Source organism: Pteropus alecto, unplaced genomic scaffold (genome assembly GCF_000325575.1).
Source record: "Pteropus alecto unplaced genomic scaffold, ASM32557v1 scaffold40, whole genome shotgun sequence".
In the NCBI taxonomy this organism is placed as follows: Eukaryota; Metazoa; Chordata; class Mammalia; order Chiroptera; family Pteropodidae; genus Pteropus; species Pteropus alecto.
This window is the reverse complement of record NW_006431919.1, coordinates 8,902,199-8,914,740: the sequence shown is the minus strand read 5'-3', so window position 1 is coordinate 8,914,740 and position 12,542 is coordinate 8,902,199. Positions and strand designations below refer to the sequence as shown.

Sequence of the window (12,542 nt, the reverse complement as noted above, 5' to 3'; positions counted from 1 at the left end):
TATAAATGGGTTTTAATTTTTTTATATTTAGCCTTAATACTTCATCACGTTTCATTTTTTATATCTGGGTAATTAATACTACCAGTCTCTTCACCTTGGTCTTCTGCCTCAGGTATCATTGCTTTTGGGGCTAGAAACTTAGCTCATCATTTTCTACATGGTCCATACGTCCCTAAGATTCAATTTATTTTCTATTTTTAGCTTTCTATTGTTAGTAAAAAAAAATATATCAGATTGCCTATGGAGGCAAGTTGATCCCAAGATTTAAGTTGCTTTCATACATTCTGTGTCTAACATAACTTTTAAATTTGATATGTTGATTTGACACCTTTAGAAACCTGAATCCTAAAGAACAACTTTTTGTGGATTTCTTAGTAATCCAATTCGAAATATCTAGTTACTGTGGAATTAATGATGAAAAATTAATGGAGATTGAAAATAGTCTGTCAACTTCCTTAAGGTTATGGACTTCTACGATTTATGTACTGATGTCTGCAAAAGAAAATAGAATATCTTCTGGGGAACTCAGTCATTGCTTTTTGACTAAAATAAACACACAATTAAAAAAAAAACAAGATGTTTCACTTGAATAGAACATATTCTTTCCTGCAAACAGAAACAACTATACTATTTTAAAAATTCTTTGATTATAACAGGTTGAAAGTTCACATCGTGATGGAGAGGGGTTTTAAGAAAGTATCTTAAAACGTTTTCTGAATATTTGTTTCAGATTAATGAACTTGTTCAGATATTTTTGAAAGTTTGATATCTAAGGTTCAGAAAGATTTAAACAAGGCAGAGCAAAAAGTCACCTAAAGTATATAATTCCAAGGCTCCGTGTTATGATCCAGGTGAGTTTTAACAGTGGTTTTGGCAGTGACGTTGCTAATAGAGTCAAATGCTTTGGCAAGTGCTCTTGTGGCATAAACCAAATTTGATTTGTTTCAAAAACCATAAAGAAAAGTAATAAGTCATAATCGAGTACAAAAAGAAAAATTTTATGTAGTCCATACCTTTGAGGAAAAGGTTCGAAGCACAATCACAAATATGCATGATCTCTGATTATGCCAAAGGATCTCTCCATTTTAAACTGGCAGTCTGGCATATTTCATCTGCAGTTTCAATAGGGAAACAATTTTAAAGAACTTCTAAACACTAATAGTTACATATTAATGTTTCATTTTTTAATTAAGTAGGTAAATTCGCAGATGGAGATAGAGTGGGGTAATTGTAGCCTTTTTTCTTTACATTTCTCTTTAAAGTGGTAAAATGAGGCTTTTGTTACATGGAGATAATCAAATCAGTATTTTTTTCCCCTTGCAGAGAGAAAACTAGGCTTGGGCCAAATCTCCAGTGGTTTAAGTGGCTAAAACAAAGGATTAGCAAGGGGAGAAACAAAGTGAAGTAAGAACTGTAAAAGTCAAAGATGTCTTTATTTCTAGAAATTCTCAGAAATTAGTAGCGTTAGAATTTTTTTCCCGTTTAGTTTTCTAGAATTTATACGCTAGAAAGCTGTTTATTTGCAAGGAATATCTATTCAGCTCTCATTTGTCGATGTGGAACCAGAGACCTAAAAGGTGAAGTAAAGCAGAATTCATTAGCCTGAAGTCCATTTGCCTGACTTGATGGTCTGTCCCTATGTGGTTTTGATGAGAAAAATCTATAAATAGTAATTTTAGATTAGTACCAAGTAGAATAGACAGGAATATGGCTATGAAGGGACTGCAGGCAAAGAATATGGAACTGTTACTAAAGTCAACAATGGATCTGTGAATTTCTAATTTACAAAATACTGAGTTGGATCCCTCTGAGCAGGTCATACTTAATATTGGGTATGTTGAAGGGAGGGAAGTACACATTTATATTCCTTTATAGACATACACATCCTTTATACAGAATAACTGAGTTGGTATTTGGAAATACCATAAGGAATCTATAATTTGGAGCTAAAATTAGCTTTCCCCTTTTAAATTGTGAATTTTTCTGTGGTTTGTGTGGCTCTGTTCACTTTTAAGTACTTATAGCAGAGAAGAGACTGGCAAATGTCTAGAAAAGTTGGTAATGTTTTGATTGAGGATATTGTTTTGATTTGGGCCCAGTGATGGCTTCTAGGGAATATGCGGGAGAATGAAGACCCTGTTTCTAAGTTGGGACAGAGTTAGGGTTTGCTTTGGGATTGTATTAATATTGTTGCTATTCAAACAATCTCTAATTGCTGATGCCATGCGTATTGCCAAGAGAAAACAAAATAGCTAAGCTGAATTAATTACTCTTGCCTGGTTCTGACTTAGTTAATAGGCTCTTATTCTGTATTTATAGTTTTGTGTACACTTACTGTATTCCTTCAACAGAGTGAATAGAATTAAAACATGAAAGCTTTAGCAATTAATATGCTGTTATGGTATTTCGAATAAAGGAATAGGGAGTTTAAAGTCATAGTGATATAGTGTATATAGTTTTAGTTTTCCAGAATGTTTTGGCCTTTACCATGAATCGTTGACACTAAGATAAGAAGAGAAGAAGTTCAACTTTTTTTTAAATCTTTACTCAAGAGACTTAACATTTATAGATGAGGATTTCTTTTTCTCCTTGTGATTTTTAGGTAAAAATAATTTTCTCCTTATATTAATATAGCGCTGTAATTTGTGGGTTCTTTTTTGGGGGGGAGGTATTTTAAAAATTGTCATTAAATATACCTAACATCAAATTTACCATTTAAACCATTTTTTAAAGTGTACAGTTCTATGGCATTAAGTACATTTCACCTTGTGCAACCATCACCCTCTGTCTGTAATTTGGTTTTCAATAGCAATCTTTTAAATTTTGGATGCTATTGTTCTAGAAGGTGTTTCGAAATTAAGTCACATGAGTGTTTTTCTTGGTCAAGCATTGGCTTCCAGGATTCTTTCCTAATCAACCAGCAGTTCTGTACAGTGCTAATGGTGCCCCCATTTTTAAGAACTATAACTGCCTCTTTGTAAAGTTTTTAAGTGAATTAGTTTGACTGCATTTAGCCATTAAATACTCTGGAGAGTTGGTTTTAGGTTAAAACTATCCCCTCAGTGACAAAAACAATTGTTTTGGACAATTTTATGAATATAGAAATCATTAAAATTATTTTAGTCATAGAATTAGTTTCCAAAACTTAAATTATTTATATACTATCACACTTTTGCTATATTTTCAAATTTGTGTACTATTTTTCCACTTATGTTAGTACAGTTACTGGGAAATAAGTGTGCCTTGACACCTATAGATAATTTTAAAATACTTTCTAAGATCATTTTGTGTACCACCTTTGGTAGGAAATACTGAATTTTTATATTTATTATGTCTTTAAATCCATCTTGGGATGAACTGAATCAAATTTTAATGCATCTAATCTGACAAAGCTAATTGCCACACTTGGATTTTTCATAGATTCCTAGGTTATTCTGGAACAAATTAAAGATTGCGGGGAGACGTAAGGAAAAGAAGAAACTATAGACTCAAATTATCAGGATTTATCAAAATAGCGAATTCGTGAGTCAAATTCTTATTTTCTAACAATAAATTAGACATTTCTAGTATATGTTGTCAAACTTATTGGGCCTTCTGTTGGACACTTGTGTTTGTAAAATAATTTCTTAAAACTTTGATACTGACAACAGCCCAGTTTTAAAATACCTGGTCTTAAAACTTGGTTTAAACATGAACTAAGTATTTTTTCAATTTTCCTTATATCATAAGAATGTGATAGTTGACCTTTTACTGCCTTAGAAATATCTGGATCTTAACCAGAATTCATTAAAACTTATTTTTTCTATCATAGTGATAGTATATGGAAAGAAAATCAGATATTCTAGAGCTAAAGTGTTAAGCTATTATTATACTTTTTTTCCTTTCCAAATAAACTAAAAAACTTGTAATTTTAGTGCATTATCAAGTTTTAGCAAGGGCTTTTTAAATATTAAGATGATTTTGTAATCCTCAGTGTCCCTCAGTTCTCCAACAAAAAGATTCACTTAAAAGCTATTGAAAAAGCCTAGAAGGAATTTAAATCCACCCCCCACCCCCATAAAATATGATAGAATTTGTTGCTTGCCCAGGGAGAATGTTTTGTAGAGATGTGAGAGTCATCCTGTTGAGTGTAAAAGATAGAAGTAGATAGTTATGAGTATAGAACCTGCCAGCGATGCAGGTGAGTTGGAGCATTCATTAACATTTTGGCAGGCTTTTATTGAGGAATCATTTTCTTCTACTTGGTTGAAAAGTACAGGCTCTTGAGCCAGATTTCCTAGATTTAAAGGCTGTCTTGGGTCTGTCACAAGCTGTGTGATCTTGGGTAGTTTACTCAGTGTCATCTGTGACATGGGGGAAAATAATAGTACTTCCTCATGAAGTAATTCCTCATTTAAATATTCAAAGCAATAAAGCCTGGCACAAGACCTGTACAAATGCTCTCATTACCACAACCACCACTTTCTGTGTATGCCATAGAAATTTCATTCTGGTAGCTTTCAATATTTCTGCAACATAGTATAAATTTTAAAAAATGTTATAGCGACGTTATTAACTGAAAATTACAATAATCATAGGATGATCATCGTAAATATCTAGAAGTAGGTATGAACTATTTCCAACAGGCATTTCTGGAGGGCATCTCAGAATTATGGTGAAGGGAGAATTACATTAACATTTCAACTCTTGCCCCATTCATTGGTATTGCATGAATTCCAGGAATCTCTTACTCGCCGATTTCTACTTTCCCTTGTGCCAAGCACAGGGCCTGATGTAGCAGAAATGATAGCCTACTTGTGAGTGAATGAAGAAGAGTGATTCTGGTTCAGGCACTCATGTACTAATGAGCAATCACCATTTCATAATTCCGGCACATCCCAAATCCTTTCAGAGGCATGAGAAGTGTCTGAGCTGGTGGGGTTCCGTGGAGTAAAAGCCCTTTTAGGAGAGCTTTCCAAGTATTAGAACCACAAAGCAAGATTTGTTGGCTCGTTAGTATAAATTAGCCGATTTGTACAGATGCTGTGTTTCCCTGGGACCCTGGTGTTTTAATATTTTGCCAAATGGTGAAAAGGTGGACTTTAATTTGAACACTTTTTTATTGCTGTTGCTATGACTGAGTAGGAGATTGTTTCCCCTTTCTAGGAGGGAAATACCTCACATTCCAAAGCCTTCATCTGTGTGCGTTGTGGCCTTATTTTCCACAGGGTAAGTCATTTTTACTTGTGGCTCATTTTTGAGATGCTGATTACAAACCTGTGATTTCCCTCCATAGTTTAGCTTTTAGCAGGGAATCTGGCTGGCAGTGGCATGTCTTGGTTGAGTCCTGGTATGCTGGGAAGAGCTATGTGCAGTTTGCCTAAAACCTTAGAAAAATAGCTGGTTAGAAAAATAGCAGTATTAAGGCTAGCAAATCAGAATGTCCAAGGCACTGGATGCTTTTTCCTGCTTGTTCATGTTGCATTCATGTTACATTGTATTAAGAGAAAATTTATATTGTGTTCAGCAAGGTAATAAGTACACGTATGTAATCTTAATTCTTTAGTTTTTAATTCTGGCCTTTGGTCTAAGAGCATGACCTCTACTTCTTTCATACACTCCGAAAGGGAGATCGAGTGTTTACTTACCCTGCTCTGATTTGCCTTTTATATCTCTGCTGCCACCCAGGAACAGTTGTAATTGTTGCTTGTAAGCTTTCTCTTCATGGACAAAATAAGTAATTTCCAATGAAATCACTGCCTTTCACGAGAGTGTCCCTCCATTTACTGCATCACCACCAGGGCTCCCTGGCTTTTCCTAATGGATCCCGTACATGTAGTCAGTTTCTAAAGAGAAACCTTGAGACATTAAAAACATTGAGGGGAAACTCATCTTAAACATTATCACAAGACTCTTGAGCCAGGCGCTGTGGCACGTTAATGTTTTGCATGGTGTTTCGGGGCTGGGTGGGGAAATGCGCAGGGAAAGGATCATTCTTCCACAAGCGTCTTGACTCTCTTGCCTAGACTCTAAAAGGAGATTCTTCAGACCGTTGAAACCTAACAAGTTTTACTTAGGGAGAAGTTCAAAAGATAAATTCTCTTGTGCGTTCAGATTCCGTTTCTTCTTGGCGTGATTACTGTTGGGAGATAGCATATTTATGTTTTCCCATGAACAAAAGGTGAGGTAAATAACCTCATTATTAAGCCTCATTTAAGAAAACTGAGTTAAAATTCAAAAATAATTGTTTATAGATCAGGTGTATAAAATTATTTTCAGTGTCAGAAAAGCCTTTTTTTAAAGTTTTGATTATATGCTACTGCTTCTGATTTGATATGCTGTTTTAAAAATAATTATTATAAGGACTGCACATTAAATCAATGACCCCAGAGTTAACTACACTGATGTGATAAATGAATTGTTTATTTGTACTTAAAATAAGGAATTAGGCAGACAAGCAAATGTTAAAAAAAGTAAGCTTAAAACAGCAATCCTTCACTGGAATTATGAGTAGTACTTGAAGTCTCTGTTCTGAAAGCCTGAGTGAGAAAGCTTTATCTTGTCAAACTCATTTCAAGCAGGTATTAACTCACGCAGTATTTCAGGTCCTGAATAGTATGCACAGGTGGTCAGTGGCCTTAGAAGAGAAAAGGATTCAGGCACATTTTGGTCATTCTGCAAAACGGGGTCTCACTAACATAATATGGATAGGGATGAGGACTTCAGCCCTGTTGAATACTAAGATCAGGACCACTACAACGCTAGGCTAGTGTTAGGCTAGTAAAAATTTTTTGTCAGGAACATTAAATGTGAGTGAGCACTGGAGGGCAGCGTCTCGGTGCACCTGAAAGCATTTTGCTACTGAATTGACTTGGGCCAGAGAGTGCCCTCTCCTGGCCAAGGCTGGTGTGTACACACCTCAAGTCTTTTCCTTTAGTATCAAAGCTTCACATTCTGTGAAGCAGGCAAGTTATCTAGAATAAATTATGAAAATTCAACTGAATTTTGGTCTTATTTTTAAATTATTTTTTTTTGTAAAATAGATTAAAAAGAACTCGAATGACTGCTCTATTTTTGTTAACTTGGTTTTTTCTACCATAGGTCTCAACAAATGGCAGCTATTACATCAGACAGTGACGAATCCTGCTGCTCCCTTACAGTGTCTGACAGACCACTGTGGATTCAGACTGGGAGCATTGAAGTTAACAGTGAAACTGGCAGGTCTGTCTGTGTTAAGCCCTGCCACAAAGTGAAGAGGGCATCATGTCATCACTTGGTCATTCCCAAAGCAGATTAGGCTAGATGTAAAATTACCCATTAGTGCTTTTTCCTTAGTTTTCATTGACCTTGGTAGCTGTGTATACCTCGTGTAGGTGATAGTTTTAATGAGTGAAAATAACCTCATTTACTATTACCTGCTGTGCTAAAAAAGTCGAGCTGGCCTCCTTCGAGCTTCTGTGAGTTGCGAGGACTTTGTCCTGTGGCGGAAGGCAGGTGTCAGATCGCAGTCACATCAGATAGCACCTGCGCCTCCCTGGACAGCCAGATAGTGGATTTCTTTTCACTGCCTCAATCTTTCTTTGTCACTTTTATATTTAACTTCTTAGTTATTCTTAATATGTTATATATTCATACATGAACATATATATTCTTAATGAATTAACCTCAACACCACTCATTTACATAAGGCAAGTCCAAACTCAGGAGGGTGGCAAAAGAGAATGCTGAATGTAGTTGTAGTCTGTTTCTTTAAGTACATTTATTAAAACCTTGGATAATGCCCGAAAGGCTTATTTTGGGCTCTTATACAGCAGGAAAGGTTTAGGGATTTTGGTTGTTGTGTGGTTTTTAAATTTGTGATCTTTTTTGCTTTCTTGAATTAAGGCTATTTAATCCTCTGGTATTTGCAGCTAATGAAGAGCTGTAATTGGGCTGTGTATATGAGCTGTAATTTGCAAGCTGGGTCAGAATGGCACATTTTGGATCAGAGGTTGAGGCTAGGATAGTTTGGACCTCTATAGGGGTGGTAGCTACCTTCATGATCCCGAGGGAATAGTACTTTTGTTTTTTGCACCTCTCATGGGAATAGTAAGATCTGCTTCAATCCTTGGATTTCCTGCCAACTTGAATAATCCTTACTAAGGTTGAAACCAAATACTGAAAGTCAATCATAAATAGAAGGAAATGGAAATGTACATGGGATTGGCTATTTACTTTCTTCTCCTTCAGTTTATAAAAGGGTATTTACTTCAAAAGTTCTGGGTCTAAATTTATTAGTATTATGATAATAGTATATCTGTTTAGACAGGAAAAAACTTTTTTTAGCCAAATGTCCAATTTTAAGTGTTAATTGTTCTTCAGAAGCAAGGACTACATTCACCTTGCACTTTGATGGGTGTAGTGTTTAGAGCTAGAAGTAATTTTTCATTGCTCACAAAGAAATGATAGAACGCCCTGTGAAATTTATTTTATAGGCCTTGATCCAGTAAAGAGTGAAGCATGGCAGCAGTTGGTTAACGTCAGATAGTTATATCAAAGAATGAGAAAGATGCTTACTTTGCAATGTTGAAGTGAAATATTGGGAAGGATGGGGGCTGGTTTTCTTTTTTCCTTTTTGCATTCTGTATTTGTTTTGTCTGTTATTCCACTGAAAATACCATATCTTTGGTTTAAAAACACATTTGACGAAAAAAAAAAAATCATCTTTCTTCATGGATCACCTCTTTTGGAATTCAAACTCTTATTGATACTTAGGTTCCCAGGTTTGAGAAGCATAACCAGGGATTGTAAAGGGTTTCAATGGGGTTCTTACCACTTGTTGGTATTAAAGGGAGGTCGGTAATGCTAGGCATTCTGGTCATGCTACTTGGCAGTAATTTTCATAAGCCTGTAAGTGTTCTGCTCAGTCCTGCTGCTCGTTGGAGGTCTGGTGCAAAGTGCCTCTGCTGGTGCTCAGGTGTGCTGACGTCACAGGGAGACTGTGGTCAGTCTAACCAGTGTACATAAATGCTCTTTCGGCAGCAAAATGGTGCTCCTGACGCCTTCTGATGCGCTGTGTCTCCCTCTGCGGAGGCACCCTCCACCCTCTTTTTTGCTTCCTGCACATATGTAGACAGTGTGATCTGCAACTGATTTTTACATAGCCAGGTACTGTATATAAATTTGCTTTTTAAGCCTGTAGGTAGCCTGTGCTAGAGGAAGGTTGCTGGTGCTTCATAGCAGTCCACAGCAGCTAAGCTGACTCAGAAAGTTTAATATTGTTACTTGTGAAATGGTAATATAAAGAACAAAGCTAAAATTCCCTTTTATTAGGCAAATATTCATGAATAAGTTTAAAAAAATATACTCAAGTGCAGATTATGTAAAGATGACAACCATTTTATTTGTATTGGAATTTGTTCAGATACACTTCAGAAATAACACGAATGCTTCTGCTGGTTTCAGAGTGGTAACAAATTGTTTTCTCAAAAAAAAAAAAAAATTTAATTGAGCTAAAAGAAGAAATCAGGTGTGATCCCAGAGTCTATATAGGGTTTAATTTACACAACAAGGACATCTCTTTTCTCATATAATTACTTGTGTTTAACTACAGTTTTTCCTTTTCTTTACTATATTTCAGCACAAAGACACTAGCAGGCTGCTGGTTTCATGGACCCGTATGTACCACAATGACAGAACACCAGAGCGTCAGGACTGAATGAAATTGGAGACTCAGATTTTTAAAGCTGCAGTAAGAAGTCATAACGTTAAAGCAGTGGTTAAAACCAACAGTCTCTAAAGGCGCACTTGCAAACTGTGCTCTATTAAACCAAGAAAAGGCATTAGGGGAATATTTTCTAAAATATAAACTGTTGCAATAAATTATGCACGAGGAGAAAAGTGATGTGAAATATGCATACAAAGAAATCACTTGAATTTTATGAAGAATCAGACAGTAATTTCTTTTGATCATGAAGTTCTTATCAGTAATTTGGACAGGCCTAAAAGGCATGGAATGATGGCAGAAATGTTGAATTATTTTTCATACTAAAACTCTGTGCTTTCTCCAAGGTTTGTTACTCAGATCAGATATGAGTAAAAGTATTTCTAAAATGGCTCTCCAGTGAAACTGCAGTAGTCATATACGCTGAGGTGAACGTTTCCTTCAGGCTGCCAGTGGAGACGACAGGAAGGATTGAACCTCGTACTTAGAGGATGGCAAGGTACCCCGGGTGTGCTGAAAAAGTGGATCTTTTCTTTCTTTAATAAAGCAGGGCTGTATTATCTTGAATATACATTTGCTTGTTAGAACATGTTAAGATGTATTTATTTGACACCAGTATTTAACATTTTATGCACATTTTCATAACTACATTCTTATCTTTCAAATTCTGACTCAAAGTGGATAGGCTAGTGTTGATCTTGGAGTGAACATTTAAACTCTAAGAGCCAGTTCTTCATTCTTCTGAACTGGAAAGGCTTTTATTCCTATCCTTACTGATTTTAGCTAGTTCACAAAAGGTGACAGTATCTGAATTTTGATGTGGACCTCTCTTCACAGAGAGTCTCTCTTTTTGTGTAAGTGCAAGAAATTCTCACAGCTGTCAGGTGGGACTTGACCCTGGGGAACAAGCAGCAGGAACAGACCCATAAACATGGTGTCGAACTTTTCATGCATGGAGCATGAATTCTTAGTAATGGAGACCATGTTATTCTTATCTTTAGAAAATACATATTAAAATAACCTTAATTTTTTTTAAATGAGTGGAGAAAACAATGAGAAAACCAGATTGACCTGTTAAGTACATTTTTAAGGCATTTTATATTTGATGGTGCCATACTTTTAATAACAAAACTGAAGTTTTTTAGTGACAATACTGATGTATTTTTTAAACCAGAAAGATAATCCATATCAATTAATACAAAAAAGGAAAAAAATGCCAAAAAACAAAATTCATTTGAAGCACCATAACAGCTGAGCATTTGGTTCAAGTGTTTAAACTTTTCCATAATCTTACTGTGTAGGTTTGGAATGACTTAATAATCTCACCCTCACGATTAACAAAAGGTTCTGGGTGAGAGTTTTAGATACTTTTTGGAAAAGTATCATGAAGTCATTGCACATGTGATCAGATCTGCAAGTCAGCTCAGGAACTGTAGCAGCAGAGAGCTCTAAAGGTTACATGCACCCCATTGGTGCCCTGCTCTCTGCAGCGCTGGGGCTCAGGCTGGGTCCGTCCTGTTCTTCATCTTTCTCACACCAGCAGTACCTTTCAGGCTCACTTCAAGGACCACATAACCCCCAAGCTGTGGTGGATTGTATAATCAAGATTTTTAATTAAAGTTTGGAAGTAATATAGAGGCAAAAAAATTGAGAGCGAGATCAGGTTTTATCTATTTTTTTCTCATGACAAATTTTCAAGGGTGTTTTGTTAAAAACCAGATTTGCATTTTAAAAAAATGAAACTTGGTATTTAAAATCTAGACATACCACGTGGCTCTTTCACTTTCATTGCTTTAGTTGCTTAATATTTAAGCTTTGCTTCATGCTACCTTTGTCTGTATTTCAAATCCTCAGAAGCCTATTTCATTTGTAGACTTGAATGACAAAAATTGTTTCTCATCTAAAGTATGCTGAGACATAAATGTTAAAGAATGTTGTATAACATTTATTCAATAAAGTCTTCATTTTTTAAAAATTTAGTTATTTAAAAACTTCGCTTTCTTTTTAGGCGTTAGGTTGAATCATTAGGACCTTGTGCACAAACAGTACTGTTTTCTGATGGGAAAATAACCAACCCTTAGAGTTGGATGTAATTAAACATCTACTGGTAGGTTTGGGTTTTTCGTTTTTGTTTTAAGGAGTCTTGCCCTTGTGGATAAATGGTCACTTCTATAAAAGCCCAGCATGTTCAATGTGAAAGTGAGGTCAAGTGTTTGACCAGAAACACTCCATCAGGAAAAAAACCTTACCAGACAGCTGAAAAATTTCAGGACTGACCCTGAAACTCAGGTCAGTGTACTTTTTTTTTCCATTTCCTTTAGAAGGCTGCCTGTTATTCCAGAGTATGCGTGGAGTCTAATCTCAAACATTCTCCCATTTCGGTTTATCTGAATGAGTGTAAAAAGGAGGCCACTGGGATCTGGCTCTGTTAATATCTTTCCTCAAGTTTCCCACTAAATGATAAGGGAACTAGACAGAAGCAAGGAAGGTAAACAGGCCATATGCTTATCATCTGGAAGGGCTACACGAGACCCCTTCCCTCAATACTATTCTGGATCCTGTGTACATGTATCATCAGAAAGTCTATAGACACAACAATAATAAGATACGGGGAACGAGCGACGGAACCCATGGATGCAACTCAGGATCTTTTTGGTGCTGTTATCAGATAAGGATATGTCACAAGTTCAGATTCAGGCCCTGGACTCATGCACAGACAGTGCCAGTATCTCCCTGGGTATGTCACCGCGAATACGCACCATAGATAAAAGCAGTTTTCCTGCTTTTATACCTGAAAGCTCTTTTCAAGTAATGATGCTTTCCTCAGGGCTCAGAATAGGGCCTACTGTGTTTCTTAAGT

The 12,542-nt window shown here is 36.0% G+C and overlaps 1 long non-coding RNA gene across 1 annotated transcript; it reads left to right on the top strand.

The window, feature by feature from the left end:
• The first annotated feature begins 7,210 nt into the window (after positions 1–7,210).
• Positions 7,211–11,661, top strand: LOC112475233. Its single transcript, XR_003044631.1, has 2 exons — positions 7,211–9,126; positions 9,599–11,661. It is a non-coding gene; the product is annotated as an uncharacterized LOC112475233 (long non-coding RNA).
• Positions 11,662–12,542: the final 881 nt, after the last annotated feature.